We start from the raw sequence: 20,465 nt of genomic DNA on the forward strand, positions 1-20,465 counted from the left end.
CACGTGGAGTAGTCAAGAAAATTGCTAGTGTTGAATTGAGAACTATGGAGAAGACTTGCAATGGCAGGTATAACTAGAAATGTAATAACATTAGACTAAATAATAAAGAAATAATCCAACAACACTAGCATACTCCCCTCTAACATGAAAAATTTGTGATGTGGCAAGAGTAAGGGCCTGTGAGATAAACAGAGGCGAATAAGCACCTCTCAAAGAATGGCAGGGGTGGGGAGGGGGTGGATCTTGGTATTTATTTATTTATTTATTTCCAAGTGCTCGTCAGGTATCCACCAGATGGCAACAGAAATCCATTTTTTACACGCCAGGATTGTGCAGGGAGACTCGCTGAATTCCAGCTGCTTTCCCGTCTGGAAGATTTACAGGGCTGCAAAGCCTGCACTGCTACCAAAAAGAGACAGAGGCAGAGAGAGAAAGGAAAAAGCCTACACGAAAAGCCAACGTGATTTTGTCGTCTCTAGGCATGCCTATGCTGGCTTTTCACTGAGTCGGCTTGGGTAGTTGAGGGCGGTGAAGAAGTGGTGTCTGGCAAGCTGAATCTTCCTGGGAAGCTGCGGTGGGTTGGTGCAGCCTGTTGTGCAGCCGGCGTGGTGCTGCCCTTGCTCGTGACTGAGCGTAGTGTGCACACGCCAGCCCATGCTGCAACCAACCGCCTCCGCTGGCTGTGCAGATGTATTCTCGGTGACCCAGAAACAAAAATAGCTACGGGTGGATTCAGGACAGGCACTGAGGTGGATGGTCAGGCTCCGGGAGAGCCCCTGGGCAGTGCTGTAGCTGGGAGCGATGCAGGCTGGCTGGGGGGCGTTTGCAGAGCTGCTCGGGAGCCCAGTGCCGCGGGTTTTATCCTCTCGGCAAAACTCATTTTCTCCGGCAGCCTCCGTCATATCTTGACCTCAGATGGCTTGAGCACTGCTGCCATGGGAACTGCTTGCTCTTCGTGCCGTACCGTTTGCTTACTGTCTGTGGCAAGCGATGAGCTGCCAGTCAAACACTGCGGTAAATCACCCACGTCTTCTGCAGCCTCTGCTGCTCAGCAGCAGGTGGTCCTGGCATGTCCCTGCTCCCCCTATTTTGCAACAGGTCCTTCCGAGCAGAAGTGCTGCCAGGTTTTAGCCCTGTCCCCAAGCAGAAAAGCATTGTTTAGCGGCCCGAGGAGGGCGGCCCGCGGGTCCCCAGGGGCAAGAGGCGCATCACAATCCCCTGCCTCACGATCCGCCCCGTTGGGAGGCAGAGGGCTGCGGGCAGCTGGATGACCTCTGGGAACTGAAGCCTTAAAAAATGGCCCTCTCTTGCCCGGGACTGGCCGAGGTGAGTTTGCAGAAGCGAGAGGGGAGGGAGGGCATCTCTGCCCGGCGGTCCTGCAGGCGTGCAGGGAGAGGGAGGGGAGAAGGAGCGAGGCAGAGGCAGGGGGAGCGAAGAGGGAGGGCACAGAGGGGGCGGAGCGGGGAGCAGACCCCCCCAGGGCTGCAGGGGGAGCCCCCGGATCAAGAAGAGGGAGCGCAGAGCCGCCGTGGGGATATCCGCCGCCGGTGGGGAGCGGGGTCGTGGTGAAACGCCTGCCGAGATTAAAGCAGGCCTGAAAACCCGTCTAGAGCACGTCGCTAAAAGCAGGGCAAAGGAAGTGCTCAGTTTAAAAAAAAAAAAAAAATCTAGAGATCGGAACCTAAGGAAAAATGGGACTTGGCTGTGAGCCCACCATCCTACAAGCACGGGAAGGAAATCCAGAAACTCCCTCCAATGCACATGCAGCAGACACATGACGCACGCTGTAGATCCCCTGGGGAAAAAAAAAATATAAATAAAATAAAATAAAAGGAAAACGGGCTCTGCTGTAGCCAAATAACAGTGCCTTCTGTATTGCACTGTCAACAGAGAAGCTGTAGCAAATTTTACAGAGCCATACAATTCTCAGGAGTAGGCCAAGAAGTTCTTCATGTGTGTTAAACCAAGATCATGCATCAGTATTTTTTAAGCACAAAAGGATGCAGCAAAACTTGTTTTTTATGTTATTTAACATGCTATGAACGCATGCCTCCACGTTGTTTTGTAAATGATGTAGCCTTTCAGGGCTTCTGCTCATCATTTCGTCGTAGCTTCCGCCCCCTTTTAACAGCAGTGAGGAAAGAAAACCCAGACCACTGGAGGAAGCTGTTAAGTGCCATAAGGAGACGAGAATGCTGTGGGATATTAATATGCATTTAAAGGCATAAAAGAGCTACGAATTTAGTAGATTTGGTGTGTTGATACCACGTATAACTAGTAACACAAACCAAACGTCTAGAACTTAGCTATGAATTCTGCCAGTAGTTCAGCCATTCTCAGCCTTAAATGAGAACTCTGTGGCTCAGCTAAGAGCGACATTTTTGGGGGCCCCCAGGGACCCGCAGTCCCGCACCCTGCCGCAGCACCCTGCCACTCCCTGCCGGTTCCCCCTGGGCAGTGGCCAGCAGAGGGGAGTGTTGGAGTGGTTGGTGCCCCTCGTGCAATCCAGTTTTTGCTGCCACCTGCCCTCTCCTAGATACCAAAGGCAGTACTGGAAGGTGAGATCAGGCCTCTTTTGTTGTTCTTGATGTTAGCTGTTACTCAGCCCTACCTGCAACCTTTTGCTTTTATGCTTTAACTCCATCTTATTTTCTAGTCATAGAATCACAGAATGGTCTGGGTTGGAAGGGACCCTAAAGACCATCCAGTTCCAACCACCCTGCCATGGGCAGGGACACCTCCCACCAGACCAGATTGCTCAAATCCCCATCCAACCTGGCCTTGAACACTTCCAAGGATGTGCATCCACAGCTTCTCTGGGCAACCTGTTCATCTTGGCTGTCCTCTGGGCTCGTTCTAATACGTTTGTGTCCTTCTTACACTGGGGGCCCCAGAGCTGAAAGTCTCTTTTGTTCCCTTTCTGCCTCCCTTTATTGTTAGCAAAATTCCTCCCAGATCCTGACCTCACCTAATCCATATCTAAGGCGCAAAACAAGTCCTTTGTTTCTCTTTCTTTCTCTCTTTCTCTCTCTTGTCTTCGAGGAAGGAGTGATAAACTCCCAATGAGAAACAAGCAAATATTAACATGAACGCGTAACAAGAGGAAGGAACAAAACGAGAAAGGCCATGTGATTTTTTCTGAGAATGGCTAAAAAATATGTTGTGGGTAGCACAGTCTGAAGGGGGAAAACAAAGAGTTATGTGCTGTTTGGGATGATGGAGAAATTGTACAAAAGAGCCTCTTTGGGGAAGACAAGAAGGAAAAAGAGATGGGTTCCAAATGACAAAGACCAGAACAAAACTGAGGAGAGACCCTTGGAAACAATGAGTCAGAAACTGATAGAAACTGAGAGAGCTGCAAAGCAACTTAACTTTCTTGCCTAGATTAGGAATTAAAGTGTACCTTTTAGATTCTAACGGTCCACTTAACATTTCTTAAAACCAGTCTGCTGTGTCCGCATTAGACTGGTAAAAATCAGAATCATAGAATGGCTTCTGTTGGAAGGGACCTTAAAGATCACCCAGTTCCAACCCCCCTGCCCTGGGCAGGGACACCTCCCACCAGACCAGGTTGCCCAAAGCCCCATCCAGCCTGGCCTTGAAGCCTGCCAGGGATGGGGCATCCACAGCTTCTCTGGGCAAAAAAACTTAGTTGGGTTATCCTGGGTGGCTAACATCACACCTTAACCTCAGTCTAGATTAAGCCAGGAGGGAGATGTTGAAAAAAAGGAGGCCGAAGAGGAGAAAGATGATGGAGAAAAGATGATGCAGAAGGAAATGGCTGCATACACAAGGGAGACATACAATGCACGAGGGAATGAATGCAGGAGCTGTGTGATGCTGTGCACAGACCACACTGCAGATGCTTAAAGATGAGAGGGGACCTGTTACAGGAAAGTGAGCACAGGGAAGGTGCCTGGGCATGAGGGGAGAAGGGGAGGCTGGTGGATCCAATTGCACATTTCCATGATGTTACTTGTCTTGGAGCTTTGGCTGGAGAGATGCTAATGTAGAGGAGGACAGAAGAAGGGCCAGGAATATCAGTTGCTGTGCAGGTGGGAAACAGAGGATAATGGGATCACAGAAATAGAAAGCCTGAAATCCATTTCCAGGTCTGGCATGACTGATCGTTGTCATTTGGCAAGGGCATTAAATAATTCTGACCTTTGTAAACTCTTGGGAATATTAGTTGCTGCTTTTGTGGTAATTTCTCTGTGCAGTCCTTAATGTGACGTTCTGAGTACAATACTTAACAATGACAAATCAAGGCTTTGTCTAGAGAGATATTAATATGCCCAAGAAGGTTCCCTTGTTCTCAGGCCTTGCTGACAACAATTGCTTGTGTTGTTGTTGAATCTAGACATACTTATTTATGAGGGGAAGTAAACTGGTGTTCATCTCAGTGAGATAATTACTCTTCTCTGTGGCTGCCCTACATCCATTTTTCATAGAAAATAAAAATGACCTTAATCAGTTATAAGTACCCTGCCTCCCAAAGCCGTTTTAGCCTGGAAATCATGCATGGAACTTTGAAACACCATGCACACATCAGAAACAGATCTTATAACTATCAAAATGCCCATTCATTGTGAAGCAGGATGTTAGTTTTTTATAACAAATCTATGACAAGATGACTCAAGGGAAAAACCGCAAGGGAAATTTGTTTGCATCTCTCAAATGCTGCCTATTTCTGAACTACACTCTAGTAAAAGGAATTTAAAAGCCTAAAACGATACAATGCCCAACAGAAGAATCGCAAATATTGTCTGTGCTTATTTGGCTCGTGACTGGGTTGAAGGAAACATTGTTAGGAGAACTCAGTATGTTTTAACAACATCACTCTTTAGCTGAAAGAAAGAAAACTGTCAGCCTTTTGCAAAATTCACGAGCCAGAGTTAACTCTGACATGGTCACAATTTTTGCATACCTAGAAGCGCAGTTCTCGTCCCCAGTGGAGTAAGTGAGGACATCTGATTAATTCAGCTGTGAGTGGAAGACAGCTGGCAAGCTTTAAAAGGGAGGAAGCAGGCTGTGGTGCTCCTAGGTCTTCCTAGAAACACGTGAGCTGGTGAGGGGTTTCACAGTGCCCTGTGGCAAGTCAAGAGGCATCAGGGAATGCAGCCTGCTCTGCAACATGCTCAGCTAACGTGGTGACCCAGCTGTAGCTCTTCCTTTTGACATGCTGCCTTCCACCTTCCTGAATTACTCAGTGAAGGCAGGCGAAATGGGTAGGCTAGTTGGGTGCTTGAGGTTCAGCCAGGTCAGCTGAGGCTGGAAGACGAGGAGGAAACCAATACCAGCTTCTGTAGCAGGACCGCTGCCCTTGGGAAGGTACTTTGAAGGTGAAAGGGGGACTGCATGTCCTGGGAGTTGGAAAAGCAGCTGAAGAGAATGTTAGAGCACGTGTGGGGAGCACAAAGGTTTCAAATGATAGCAGAGCTCCTCCAGGGTATATACCTGGGTATATAACAGAGAAGAGTGCTGCAGACAGAGGGGACCCCAAGGGAAGGGGTTTTGTAAGGTGGGAATGCCAGAGGTGGTATCTGGAGAGAGGAGGCTCTGGCTTGTCTGCGTTGGATTGCCATGGTTAGTCCTCATTCAGTTTTTCAGGTTGTAATAACCTCTGTTCACATGATTTGTGCAACAGAGGGAATAGATGACATATATTCACCTGCTCCCTTTGAAAGGGAGTTAAGTTTACAGTTAATTGTATTGACATTTAAATTGCTGTCTGTCCGTCTGAATTTCACACTGGTGAAGGAGAACATACTCCCAGTGGTGAGTCATAAAGTGGGGCAGCTCTGGTGGAGCTCCAAAAGCTGCAGGCAAGGTGGGGACAGAAGCAACGCAGAGTGAGGGGAACACAGTACTCGGATGCTATTGATTGCTGTCAGATGTTGCATCATCTTTACAGCTGGGGAGGAGCCAGTGTGGAGTCATGGCAACTGTAAGAGCCTTCCCTGTAGATAAAATCCACATTTACTCCATATGTTTTCCTCCCACTGTTAGGGGATGGACAGGTTCGATTTACACACCTGCTGCCGCACAATCAGTCTGGTCAGGAAGCCGGAGACAGCTGTTCTCCACAGAGCATGCTGAACTCATATAGACCTGCTTCAGCATTAAGAGTTTACTCCAGACCCAGTAATTATGCCATGAGGGAGTCAAAATTAGAGACAGAAAAAGGTGTTCTGTGTTTGAGCATGTCATGTCCCTTCTCTTTTACTTGGGTCTAGGCAGATCTTTTACTACACTACAAACCATCAAGGTTTGATTTAGCCTGTGGGAGAACAGGCCATAGGGCTGCAAAAGTAGGTTGCATTTTTGACATATATTCTTCAGTGATGCTTGGTTCCTCTCTTTGACAGGCTGTCAACTTCCAGCTGCAATTTAGGGACAATGTCACAGTCCTAAACAGTACTTATTCCTCTCAGTAAAAAGTAGGAATATGCTTGTGCTCACATAGGCAGTGACAACGGCATTTTGATGTTGTGCTGCAATATCTCAAGGGCTGTACCCCAACTTTTTTTGGTGCATAATGCCAAACAGCAAGTATCTTTGACTTTCATCCTGGTTTAGGAAGAGTGTTGCCCTTTTTGAGTGTCCTACTAGAACCAGTCACCTAGGCAGAAAAATGTGGAGTGCAACTCTAAAGGTGATTTTCTTGTTTCTGGTCTGGGCTAGATGGCAGAATCTGACATCTGTCCTACTGATAGCATCAGCTGTGGACATTCCCAGCCGGCAAGCGAAGGTTTATGATCCATAACTATACTTCCTCACTTCCCCATAGATTATTCTTTGGTGCCAGAGGCTTCGAGTAAGTAAAGGAGCATGGAATCTAGGGTAAAGATGAACTGCATTAAAAATACAGCATATGTAGCAGCCCTGTTTTCTAGACATAACAGTCATCTGTGTCATGGTGTCTGCTCCTAGTCCAGGGGGAGATCACGGACTGCCTAGCTGGTACAGCACCAGTCTGGGTCTCAGCGTGTTGGGGTTTTGTTTACAACATCATCACAGATTTTCTCTTGGGCTAAACCATGTAATCACTCCATGCCTGGTTCCCGTATCAGCAAAACAGTGTTAACATGAATTCTTTTTCCTTATCTCTGTTGGTCTTGAGATAGATCTTCAAGACATGGCTAACTCTTACTGTTTATATACAGTCCTTCCTACAGGGTCATTGTGATTTGAGCTGGACCCTTTAGGAGCACTAATTATTCCTATTATAATCCATGCCTAGCTGGCTGCAGGCTCTGAAAGCCGTGTCAGCAGTAGTTTTTGTTTTTTTTTTAATTTATTATTATTTTTCTATTTAATTTTTATTTTTAGTTTCTGAAATATTCTGAGCTCTATGGGGTAAACTCTGGAACAAACAGGGGAGTGGCTGCCATGGGGAAGTAATTCTAGATCTTGCCCTGAGCCTTGCACAAAATGGGGATCTGGGGGAGGCCTGGGTCTGCTGTATGGACCCAGCAATAGTGGTGACGCATGTATTTTACTACTACATTTCACCCCACAGTTTAAGGTGTTCCCAGAAATCTTGCATTAACACTTGATTAGGGATCAGTTGCATATAAATCGGTCATTTATGGAGTTCTGAGCTTCACTGCACTTTTAGGTCAGTTCAGGATTTAGGGTCTCATGTGACTAGCACATTGTCCTCTCTGTCTCTGATCCAGTGATTCTTCTGAAAGGCTGAAGAATGTGTTATCTGATAAGTATTTAAACCTGGTAAAGGTGATTTGCCTCAGGGTCCCAAATTCCCAGGGAAACCTGAACTCTTGGCATAGGTTAGGCTGAATGGCTGTGGTGCCCAGCTCCTTTATGGCACAAAGAGCTGCAGAGAGAGCCTGTACCTAACACTAGGTATAATTCAGGAGCTATTTTTTGACCAAGAGAAACTTTGAAGACCTCCAAGCTAGTGAGTAACTGAAGTAATGATTTAACAGCTTAAAAGAAAACTCTTCTGTGGATACTGAAGGAGTCCTGCACCGTGTTCTGCTCCCCCCCCCCCCCCCCACTCATTGCGGCACTAATTACTTCACTTAGTACAAAAACACTGCAAGAACATCCTTCCCTTATGCTGTCCTGCAACTTTTACCCAATTGCTTTCTGCAAGTCAGAAGAATATAGCTGCAGTAAGGAGAAATGTTTCTATATCAGATGTATTTGTTTCTCTTTCTTCTTTTCTTCGTTTTTTATTATTCTTGTCTTTTGCAAATACATTTCTCACATAGTTATTCCTTTCATGTATAGTCTTAACCTGCATTTTGTTTTTCTGTTGCTCTTTTTTTCCTGTCCTTCCCTCATTTTCTGTAAGACAGGTATTTTTTTCTCCTTATTTTTTGCTTGAGATCTTCTTCATCCTTCTTTCAATTTCTCTGTCTCAGTCATTGTCTGTGATACCAAAAGAAGACCTAGAAAGACAGATGAGTATTGAAGTTGGGGAAAAGGAGTGATGCAGTGGCTGTAGTGCCAGAACACTGGATGGAGTTAAAAAAATAGGCCTCGATGGCTGTGCACTGGCATCACCTGTTCACGCTCCTTCCTCCCTTGAGAGGGAAGTTCCCAGGCCCACATCAGTGTGGCAGTTCACCCACCCTTTGTTCAGCTACTTGTTCTACTACAACAAGTAGTGCAGTGCTCATTACTAAGACAGATTTCAATACAGGAACTTATGAATCTGAAGGGTGAGAGTCGGCACTTAGGCAACTACACCTAAAAAACTTGTTCCTGAAAAAAAACACACTCAGTGAATGTTGTATACTAGAGGCAAATTTCTGTCATTGCTTCCTTTTTTTTTTTTTTTTTTCTGAAAATACTGTTTGCATGCCTGCTAGATCAGACACCACATGAAATGCAACGTGTTATCTTAGAGAGTTTCCTTATGAAGGCCTTCTCACCACTGGAAGCAACTGGACTGGTGGAAGCCCTAATAAGTTAATGATTACAAATTCTGGGTTGGGCAGAGGGACACATCCCCATGCAAAGAAGAGTTAAAGATGCATTGGCCCACAAATTAGGCAGAGCTACATTACATGCATTAGGCAGCATGATCCCTACCTTACCTGGCAGAGTTACAGAGAGCAGGTAGGTGGTCTTGGCTTCTATTACAGAGCTTCTTTGCTCTGTTTTTGGCCATGCGCATGGTTAAACTTATTATGGTAGGCAGAGAAGATGTATATTTTAAGGACTACTATAGGGAGTTATGAGACCTAAAAAAAAGCATTCATAGCATCACAGTGAGTGGGTTTGTTCTTCGTCAGCAACTTTTGGATCCATGAAGACCATGAAGAGGAAGGTAGAAAAAAGGTTATTTAATGGAGAAGCTGAGTATGGGTCTCATGTTCTGGGGTATTGCACTAATCATAGAGTTACCCAGTCAATGGGGAGAAAGAACAGATTCTTTAGCAGCTGATTTTCTGTTGTTGGGTTTGTATTTTTTTGTTTTTCCCCTTTGTTTTTAAAGGAGAAGGATGAGTGTGGCTTCAGAAAGGCACAGGTTACAGGTCCCCTCTGGAGGGAGACAGCTCCCAACAATGCTGAGTAAAGCAACATAGCCTGGAGAGTGCTGGGCTTTACCGGTTTCCTCTAGGCTAATTTGCATTACAGTTCCCCTGACTGTTGGCTTTTGGGGTCCATAGTAGCAAAAAAACAGTAATCTCTCCTTCTGGTCTCTTGGTTTCCATCTGAAGGGCTGAGAAAGAGTTTACGCTGAAGTGCTCAGCCTTGTGGCGTCTTAGTTTGGGATCTACTCTTAGTTTGCCTTTGCCTCAGTTCTGCATCTGGAAAAGGATCTTTCCTCTTTTCAGTGGGGTGCTGTGAAGAATCAAGGCTGTGAGGAGTCTAGGTCCTACAGAGCTACAGAAGTGGGATGTCTGCATACATGCCTCGTGGATGGAGTGTGTGAAATTAGTGGCACATTTTGGAACACTTCACATATTGTTCTGTGATCCCTTAAAGCTTGAGGATCTGGCAAGATACCACACTATTCTGTGCCTGGTTCCGGCTGGATGTACCAGAAGCAGGAATAACCCAGCAATCCTTCAGCTGGGGACATTTGGCTCAGAGGCACAGCTCCTGACATCACACCCAAATTCCCATGCTTAGTCTCACTTGGCCAGGTACTCCTTGATTTTGGTACTTCTTTGTTTTCCACCCTCTGAATTATACTACTGTATTTCTGAGCAGAGGGTGGCAGGGATGCCTCCACAAGAGATGTCTGCTCTTGTTCTTACCTCTGAGAAATCTCAGTCTGTGTGTTTTTCTTTTTGCTCTCTGTGTTGCCAAAGAGATGCAGTTGCCCAGGGAGGAAGGAAGCCCATCAGGCTGACTGCTTGCGCAGTGCTTGGTTCTTTAGAAATTTCACTGCTTGGGGCTTGCAGGGCTGAGATGTGCGTGTTGGGGGGGGGGGGGGGGGGGTCAGGAGGAAGGAGTACTGGGCGGGACTCAGCGATGTGCTGTGGGATGAAGGCAAGAAAAGGCACCCACGCAGCGCGCAGGACCTGCGCAGAGTGGCTGAGCCCGGCGGCGATGATGCTGCATGTGCTTCGGCTTTTTAAAACATCCTCTCACCGCACCCGCCCCCTGCGATCCTCACGTTTGTGAGGCCCCCACGCGTGCCACCAGCTCCGTCTGCCCAAAAGCCAGCTTCACCTGCCCCCCCCCCCCCCACACCCCCCTGCGCCCGGCCGCGGGGCCCAGCTGCGCGCAGGCTGCCGAGGACGTGCGAGCCTGCACGGGGTGCGCCCGGCTCCTGCCTCCCGAGGGCTCCCGAAGGCTGATGGCAGCGATCAAGGACGGAGGAGGGCCGCTGCCCGCCCCCGCCGCGCTTTAACCCTCCGCTGACCGCGGCTTTCCCTCCCGAGGGGCCTCGGGGCAGAAGTTGGGGAGCGCAGCTGCAGAGGCCGGGGGATGAGCAGGGAGGAGGGGAGAGAAAAGCACGGAGAGAAAGCACAGCCGGGGGAAGGAGGAGCCGCTGGTGAGCAGCAGAGGAGACAGGGGGAGTGTGCGGAAAGATGCAGGCTGTATGGGAAAAAACACAGCATCGGGGAAAAGGGCGTGCACAGAAACCACAGATGGATAGGATAGAAGGAGACTTGGAGAAAGAAGTGAAAAACGTGAAAGTCGACCAGCAGGGGGAAGGCAAAAAGCAGGAGAAGCCTGGTTAGAGGAGGGTGACATGACATGGTAAAACGAAGCCACATAGCCAGTGGGTGTACACATGGCATCTGGCCCTCCCACGGCAGGGTTTTACAGGACAGGGAGTGACTGATGCTTAAAAATGTTACTCTGTGGGGAGAAAACCCTTGGCTGCAGAGAACAGGTTTAAAGACTGGATGGATGCCTGTCTTTCCCTGTGGCTGGTTTCCCTCTCAGTCAGCACACGGTCCCTCCACTATGTCTCCTTGCTATCCTAGGCCTGCCATCTCATTTCTTTAGTTTAATTTCTGAGCTGGGAAATGGCCAGTTCTACTTATCTGTGTCATCAACAGAGGAACCTACGCTCTTCCTTATGCATCCAGCCTCTGTTTTCCCAGGTCCGTTTCCCCATACTCCCATTGTTTGCAGAACGATAAGAGACTTGGCAGGAGAGCTAATTCAGGAGCATAATCTCTTTCAAACAAAGTGCACCCTGTTCCCACCTGGTCAATTAAACCGGAACAAATCCATGCAGAACCAGTGACCTGAGGCCAAGCACTTTCCCTCCTGAAAACATGTGTGGTGGCTTTCCCTGTGAACCACCTCAGCCCTACCTGGAGCTGTGGGATGGGCAGCTAGTCCCCAGTGCTCACTGGCTGTCTGCTCAGGCACAGGAGGGTTGGAGCCAATTGTGATGGTGTTTTTATCTGTGTGACATGCACCTGTATGATCCTCCTTGAAGGAATGTCTCCAAGAGTGAAGCCCCTGTTGGAAAAAGTGGCGTAGATGCTTTATGAAACTCTTGCTATCACAGAGGAAAAGACAGAGCAGGGCTGAGCCTGTTTCCTCCCTGTTGTCCCATAATATGTGATCTCTAGGGAACTCAGATCTGAAGCTTCTCAATACTGAAGATATTTAAACCATCTCTACCTATAAGCCATATACTGAAAGAGTCCCTGACCTCACAGCAGCTGACCTTTTCCTTACTAAGAAAGAGGTGAGAGCAGTTTTGGAGCAAACAAAATATTCTAGGGAAGGACTAGATGGAGCAATGTGGATTGGAAGAAAGGAGCTGTGCAGCCAAGACTGTGACATTTCCACTTTACAAAGCTTTCTCTGGGAGAGGCCTGGGCCAGAACAGCCACGACTCCTGTGCAGTTCCCACAGTAGCTTCTGCTGGAAGATGCTCCCGTGGAACACCAAGGACATCTCCTTACACTTAGTGTACCTGTACTAATCTCAATTATTTCTTTTGGAGAGATACCAGGACTGAAGAGCAAGTAAACCAGCTGTTAGCTCGCTCTGCTTCCTGAATTTCTGCTGTCTATGGGAAAAATAGGGACAGTAGAAGAAAGGAGGTGAAAACCTCCTGTCATACAGTGAAAACCTGTACACCATCTCCTGCGGCTCATGGTTTTGGAAGGAGATGTATCAGGAAAGAGATGGGAACACACACTAGGTCAGCATTCCCGTTGCACCCTTTGTGGCAACCTCTCTTCAGAGATAAGAGGGATGACCACATACCCAGTCATTCCAAGCACCCTGTTTCTCAGGCAGGCATGCAGAATTTTGCAGGGACAAATCATATCCTGCTCCGGGCTAAGCTTAAAAAAGATACTAGTGTACAGGGCACAGTCTTTCAAGGGCAGAGGCTAAAGCAAAGGATAGCGGTGCGGAACAACAGCTGCCGCCTACCCTATTGCAAATGTTGTTGTACAAAATTGGAAGTGTTGCACTTCACATTGATCGGGAGAGTACAGATTTGATTTGATTTGATTCTGTTTTTTGAGGATTGGGTGAAAAGTGTTGAGTTTCTCAGTGCTTTCAACAAAACTCATGTTCCTGCTGTTCAAGCTTTCTCCTTTTCTGCATTTTGTGATCTTATCACTGCAAAGAGAGAAGCATGACAAAATGCTATGAAAAAAAAAAAAACTTTCATTACCTACAGAAGTTTCTATGTAGGATTTTGTTGTGCTGTAATTTTTGTCAATGTGAATATGGATGTTAATGTTTAGTTTTGGACAAACTGCATCTGAAAGTAAATGCCCCAAGTCTGAAAACTGCATGTATATAGCCACAGGAGTATAAATATTGGCAGGTGCCACGTAAGAATAAACAACAGAAATGTAAGATTTCACATAGGGAAAAAGGTGAATGTAGGCACACGGGTGTGGGTGTACATAGACATGAACAAAGAGTGTATACACACAAATGCAAACAAGCACAGATATAAAAAAAAATACAGCTATGTATGCATATGTACATACCTTTCTATGTATGAAGTAGGTATAGGAGCATGTATATAAATATGTTTACGCGTTTTAATGTATGCCCAGATATAAACTTGTGTGCATATATACATGGGCATAAAGGAATACACATGTACACATTTCAATATTATGAATTCATGCACCGGTAATCTCAGGCAGTAGTATTTGCACAGGCCTGCAGTAGCACACAGCCCGTATCTGTACGAGAACGTAGTTACACAGACCGGATATTTTATAAAAGGAAAGCGAGTGTAATGCAGGCCCCTGCAAATCCTCCACCTACCCACAGAAACACGCATGAGCAGTTGTGTACACTGCACCCTCGCACAGACAGGCTGGCTGAAGGTAACCACTAGTTTACAAAGAGATGAGGAGGACCGGAGGCAAGCAGATGCACGTGTGTGTAGGAGTGGAAGTGAGCCGTGACAGGGTGCGTGAACGATCCTGGGGGAGGATGGAGGGTGTAAAGTGTAAGAGCCAAATGTGTTTGTGTGAACAGGGCAAAATAAAAGGCAGCATGACCCGAGGGTGGGGAAGCTCTGTGCTCTACTGGGTCCCCACACAGCCTCCCTCAGGGACCACATCCTGTCTGTCCCGAGCCACCCCAGCCAGCCCTGTGAGCATGCTGGGGAGCGGGCTTGGGCATGCAGCCTGCCACTGCCCCACTTGCTGCAGCGTGGTGCAGCTGTGCTCCGACTGGGAGGGTCATGCATCTGCTCGGGAAGGGCGCAGGGCATCTTCCAGGACCAGCAACACAAACCCTGGGAGAATGAGCTGTCTCTGGAGGGAGGTTTTCCTCTGACAGGGCAGGGCTGGGGTGAGGCCAGCAGCTGTGTCAGTAGCCTGAGTTTTGCAAGAGGGAGGAAGGCTGCTGTGGCTTGAGCAGTCGATGTAGGGGAGATGCCCATCCAAGGCTGCTGATGCCGTTTCCAAAGGAGGGGAGGGAAGAATTGCCAGGCTGTGAAGAGGGGGCTGTATGCCAGAATGCTTTCTGGCCCATCTCTGACGACTGAGATGCAGAGATGGACTGGCTGTCTAACCTGTCTCACCCTAGAGGTGGTTTAACCTTGTCCTTCCTGGACAGGAGCAGTGTGCTGCACTTCAGAGCACTCTTCATATCACCTCCTTTCTCATTCTGCTTGTAACAATACATGTGCTGCTCCTTCTGCTTGTTGCTACTGAACAGCAGATATAAGGTGCTAGGAGAGGGGGGGTTAACACTGCCACAGGGCAGGGCAGAGCAGAGCATCTACCGCTGGGAGAGGAATGCTAAACCTTATGCACTATCTGGCTTAGCCGCTGGTATCCCGCTGGGTGAAACAAACCTGCTAAAGGGAGAGGGGGAGACTCAAATCTTGTCATCTCTGAGTGCTGCCAGCTCAACAGAAGATAATTTTAAACTGCTGTAGTGAGGGGGCCAGGGCTGCAGAACACAGAACCATCACATAGGTCAGGCCGGAAAAGACCTCTAAGATCATCTAGTTCAAACAGAGAGCGATCAGCCAGAGGCTTTCTTTCCTTTGTTTATTTGTGAATCTTTCTGATGTAATTACATGCAGTCTTACTGAGCCAGTTTTCACAGTCCCTGCCCCCCGCTTCCCCTCCCCTTGCCCTTCTGCACTACAACCCTTCATACAATTGCTGGGAAACGTACTGTGATTCAGGCCGGATACCTGGGAGCAGATGACAAGATGAAAAATTCCTCCAGCAGTGGCATTTTTGAATCTGCAGCTCTGCTTGTGCCCAGTTATGCGCCAGTGTATTTGTGTGCCTGAGCTGCTGTGTCAATATATGTGTATGTCTAACGTGTGTGTTTGCTAGGGAGTGTGTATGTACAGCGGGTGGGTTTGACTCTGCATACTCCATGTATATGCACTGGATGCGTGCGTAGCTCTCTGTTACTAATGTTGGGGTGTGAGAAGTATGCCAAAATGGGGCCATGAGATAAGGCAGCTGACACTGCTGAAATGCCTCCACCCTATGCCACGGTGTGCAGGCCCAGGCTGGCTCCCCGTGCCAACAGGCAGTATTGCTCACCTCCTGTGCACCTATCGCACTGCTGCTGGGCTGACCAGGCGAGGCATAAAACACCGTGCGGAACCAAATGCTTTCTGATCAGTTTCTGTGTGACTGCGAGGTTGCATCCGGTTCAGCAGCTAGACAAATTCTGGTTAAGCAGCTATACAAAATAGTTTGAATTCATCAGACGTCCCATCGTCCTTTTGCTCGGCTGGCTCAGTGCCCTGCACGTACTTGAGAGGGTTTATTTTTATGACTTCCACAGAAAAATTGTTTCCCCTTAACAAATAGAATTTTTCCTCCTGAATATAATGTCTTCCTGTGAAATACGAAGTAAAGATTAATTTAGGAATGCTCATCAAAAACAGCCCACTCTGTTCAACCCTCGGGAGAAGAAGGGAAGGGTCAGCTGATGACTCAACTGAATTGCAGCTCTAATTCCCTGTATCCAATACCTTCTGTTCCTCTCCTGGCTTCTTCATGAACCCACCACCCCTCACCCAGCCACTCCCCTAAACCAGGTATATTTTCATATCGCTGTGCTGCTTTTCAGGACATTAATAGGAAATTATCTTTTTAATTTTGCTGATTGGTACTTTTTTTTTTTTCCTCTACTTAAGCTGATGTTTTAAAATTGAACTTAAGTAGACAGCTGTTTACTTCCATTGCCCCTCAGATTCAGTTTCTTGCTCAGGGTAGAGAAAACCATGGTAAGATCCAGTGGCTGATATATGCAAAAACAAACAAACAAAACAAAACAAAACAAAACAAACATAAAAAACCCTCACCAGAGATATTTTGGCCAAAGTTCCTCTCTCCTGCCCTGCAGACTCCTGGTAGCTCAGCCCTGAGCTCCCAGGACAGCCCTGCCAGTGCCACCCACCTTCACAGCCCCTTCAGCGTCCCAGTCCTGAGGGCTTTTGAGCAGTTTCAGATGCTCCAAAACAGATGAGTTTCAGCTCATCTGTTTCCTGGAGACACCAGAGGAAAGGAGGCAGAAACGAAGAAGGATCAATACGAAGGGCTGTTGCTTATGAAAGCAACATTTTTAAAGCATTCTGCATGAGTCACCTGCACACACTTCATTATTGCTATCCTTAGATGTGGACTAATGTTAGAATAAAAACTGATGGCACAAGAAAAAGACAAATACACAGATATATGGCTTCTGTCTTTGCTAGAAAGCCTGGTTGCCCTGGCAACATCAATCAGAAAAAAAGTTGGCTTGTGTCCTCGATGCTGGGCCGGAGTCTTTTACCGATTAGAGCAAAAGAAGAGATGAGGCCTAAAGTGTTATGGGGCGTTAAGACTAGGAAAACGTAGATGACTGTCTGGGCTTGTCACGTCTCTCTCGTAGCACAGAGCTGAGGTCAGGAAACAGCCCTCAGTGTGATGCTACAGTTTGCGGTTTACTCTTTTACTCTTCAACATGTTGGTTTCTGCTTTTTTTTTTTATTATTATTATTTATGAAAGTTACTTCCTCTTTGCAATTGATTGTTGCAGTATTAGCAGCTTTTGACTTTAGTGATTTGATTGATCAATTAGGTTAATCAAGAAAATTTTCAGAGGCATCAGCTCCGACCTACATTTCACCATGGAAAAGGGAAGGGGTTAAAGATGACTTTGTATTAGTGACACGAACTCTCTAGTGTTGTGTCTGTGCTCTTCTCATTGGGCAATTCTGCAATTTCCTCCTGCACTTCTATCCACCTGTGTTCATCTTTTTTCCCAATTCATGTTATCCCTTTTCTCACATACTTTGCGGCTGCCTTTTCCTTTCTTTTCTCTCTCTCTTTTTTTTTTTCCTCTACTTTGCTCTTCTAATCTGTTTTAATTCTTTCTTTCTTTACCTCATTATTCCTTTGTTTTTGGTTTTGTTTTGTTTTTGGCCTTCTGTCTCTCCCTTCCCTCTCTCTCTTTCCACTCTTAAGCTCCTCCTGTCTATGGGCCAACCTATTCCCCACCTATCATCTTGTTTCTCTCTTTTATCTTTCCTTTTTTCTCCCACTCTTTCTCAGCTCCTCTCAACAATGAAGTTACTCACTGTTTGTGGGGGAAGCATCTGGCCCTTGTTGGCTCTTGTTCTCTCTCCTTTGTTCTGAATACTCTTTTGTTATAAACACAACAACAGAAAAGCACAAAATCATCTTTCAAGGCAAACACTGCATAATAATTCTCCTTGTCTGTTCTCCTCTTATCTCTGAAGATTTTGTTCTCCACACAAAATAGAAAGAAACACGAGAAAGGATTCACTAAAATTATTTGGAATTTTTATGCGGAACTAAGGAATGGTGAGGAACTTGAGGGGAAAAGGAGACTGGAAAGAGCTTCATCTCATGGGGCAGCCCCACTGAGCTGAAAACTGGGCAGATGTGAAAAAGCAGTTAGTGTAAGGTCAAATGTAGCTTGCCAGGAGCTTGGACAGCAGAGTGATGATGCTGCGCTTGATCAGTTCAAGCTGATCAGACCCTGTTCCCATTAATTACATTATATCATATCATATTTTATTTTATTTTATTAGCACAGTTTTCTGTGTCTTCTCCCATTTGTCCCTTGAGCCAAGGCTTTGTGTATACAAAATTTGTCAAAGAATTGTACCTGTTAGAGCTCCACTGACGTTCTCAAAAAGCCACAGCAAGGTGGCTTTTGTGGGATCACTTTCCAGGTCCAACCTCTAGGATAAATTAATAAATAAATAAAATATAAAATAATAAATAAAAGAACAGGCTTGCTAGTTGTTAGGACTCTCTTAATTCTGAATTCTCTGATAAAAGTAGTTTTTCATAGAAAATGTAGGTTTTCTGGAAACGAAACATTAGTTGGCATGCACTATTTTAGAAATATGAGAGGTCTCAAAGCTAAAATGAATGAAGCTTCTCAAGTGTTCAGTGAGTCCCAGTTCACAAAGCTGGTAACAATACTGGTGTATCCTAGTGTGGGGCAACCAGCATGAAGTTCTTCACTTGAAAATCTGGCTGGCTGGCTACTGGTAACCTGCAGTGGGCCTCTATCCTTGTGCACACTGCATAATATGCATGACTATTATATTCACAAAAACAGATTAAGTGTGTAGTTTAAGCTGGTGCACTATCAGATAATTCTGCTAAGGAGGCATTAAGGTACTTCCCCAAAGCTACTCAACAGATGATCTTCATAGGAATGATCTGTCATGTGGGAGGTTCGTGTGTGTCCTAGGACAGAAACAAAACTGATATTTAGAAGGAACAGACTGTGATGCAAGCTTCAAATCTAAATATTTCAGTGCCAGCAGATGAATTCAGACTGGAGGAAAATCAGCTGAAATGGGAGGGTGGGGTATTTTCCCCACATTTCTTAGGGAAATTTGGCTTTCAGTGATGGATTTTAATCTTGTGTCTCTTTTTTACTCCTTTTTACTCCAACAGTTCTGTAAAGATAATGAAATGTCACTAACTGTGTTCTGCATTTGTGTCAGAGAAGCAAATTTCAGCTAAACTTGTATTGCTTCTAAACTGGACTGGCAGTTAAGTATGTGTTTAGATTAATATAATTTAATCAAATTTCAAGATTAGATTAACTTAATCTTCAAGTCTGGATTTCCCAGCACTTGAAACTGAGTCATGAGTCAAGAAGAACGTAGGAGTGATGCAATTTCAGAAGAATGTGTTTTTTTTTTTTTGTTTGTTTTGTTTTGTGTTTTTTTCTTCTGTCCAGAGATTGCCTCTGAAATTTGGAGATGTTTTGAACCTCTCCAAATATGGCAACTTTCCACATTAACCAGTAATTGAATATATTCAGAGCTACTGCCAGGGTTTGAGACATCTGAGTGATCAGATTCAAGGTGGAGTTTGTTATGCTTGCAGATAAGTGGAAAACAAGCTAGGAAAAAAGAAAAATATATGTGAGCCAAGATCAGTCAGACAAAGAGTGTTAAGGAATTAGGACCAGATCTGGCAGCCTGGTAAAAGCAAGGCTACCACGGCTCCTTGCTCCCAGGTACAGCCACAAACAAGGCTGAGCCTGTATTCTCAGTAGTCACATGCATGAAAACATGCATATACATATACATATACACCACATACATACTTATATACATGACTGCTACACAGATCCACACAAACACAGAGCAGTTACATGAACACAAACAGCACCTCATTCTGTTCCCCTCCCTGACTGAGCAGCATGGAAGTCCACTAGTGGGAAATATATATATAATGAGGTCCTTCCCAACCCCTACAATTCCGTGATTCTGTGATAATACATATAAATACATACATACGTATGTGCGTACACAGTAGCTAGCTCCGTCTAGCACATGAGCTCAGACACTCAGTCTCCCTCTGGATCCCAGTCTCCCCAGTTGCTGACACCAGGGCCTCTCTGGGAGCTCTCTGGGATTCCCCTGGTCTCTCCAAAAAGCAAGTGCTCCTTTACAAACATCCTCCTCACCCAGGCCACTTCAGCTGCTTACCAGCTGGCTCAGCTGCATCTTCAGTAGTGCTCACACACTCACCTGCACACCTGCACCTCACTCCAGGGGACCACGGGTACGCGGGCTCCTGTGGCCCATGGTCCCTCTCCAGGAGCTGGCACCCCATGTACACACCCAAAGTGGAGAGTTCCTCACTCAGGAAAAGAGTTAGTAATCGGAGTTAATGGCATGTAAGGACAAAGCGTCCTGATGAGGCACAGGGAAAGTGTACTGGCCAGCCAGCCAGCGCTTTTACATGGGACAGAACCTTTCTTCGCCTTATCCCTCCATTTTCCCGCACTTCTTCCTCCCCAAATGACCTAGATTCTTCCATTTCCCCACCTTTGATTACTTCCTTAACTTCCCATTACGAGTCCCGTGCAAACCCCAAACACTTCCCCTGCATCCTATGTGCCCCTGTTCACGGCAGCACCGCCCTGCCCCGCTCTGAAAGGCGCTCCGACACCTCTCATCCCGATGGCTTTCACACCTGGACAATGAGGCTGATGGCTCTCCGGGGGCAGGCCCGGCAGGGAGCCCGCAGTGTCACATCCTCCCAGACCTTAATTTGCCTTCCCCC

This window comes from Cygnus atratus, chromosome 1 (genome assembly GCF_013377495.2).
Source record: "Cygnus atratus isolate AKBS03 ecotype Queensland, Australia chromosome 1, CAtr_DNAZoo_HiC_assembly, whole genome shotgun sequence".
Lineage (NCBI taxonomy): Eukaryota > Metazoa > Chordata > Aves > Anseriformes > Anatidae > Cygnus > Cygnus atratus.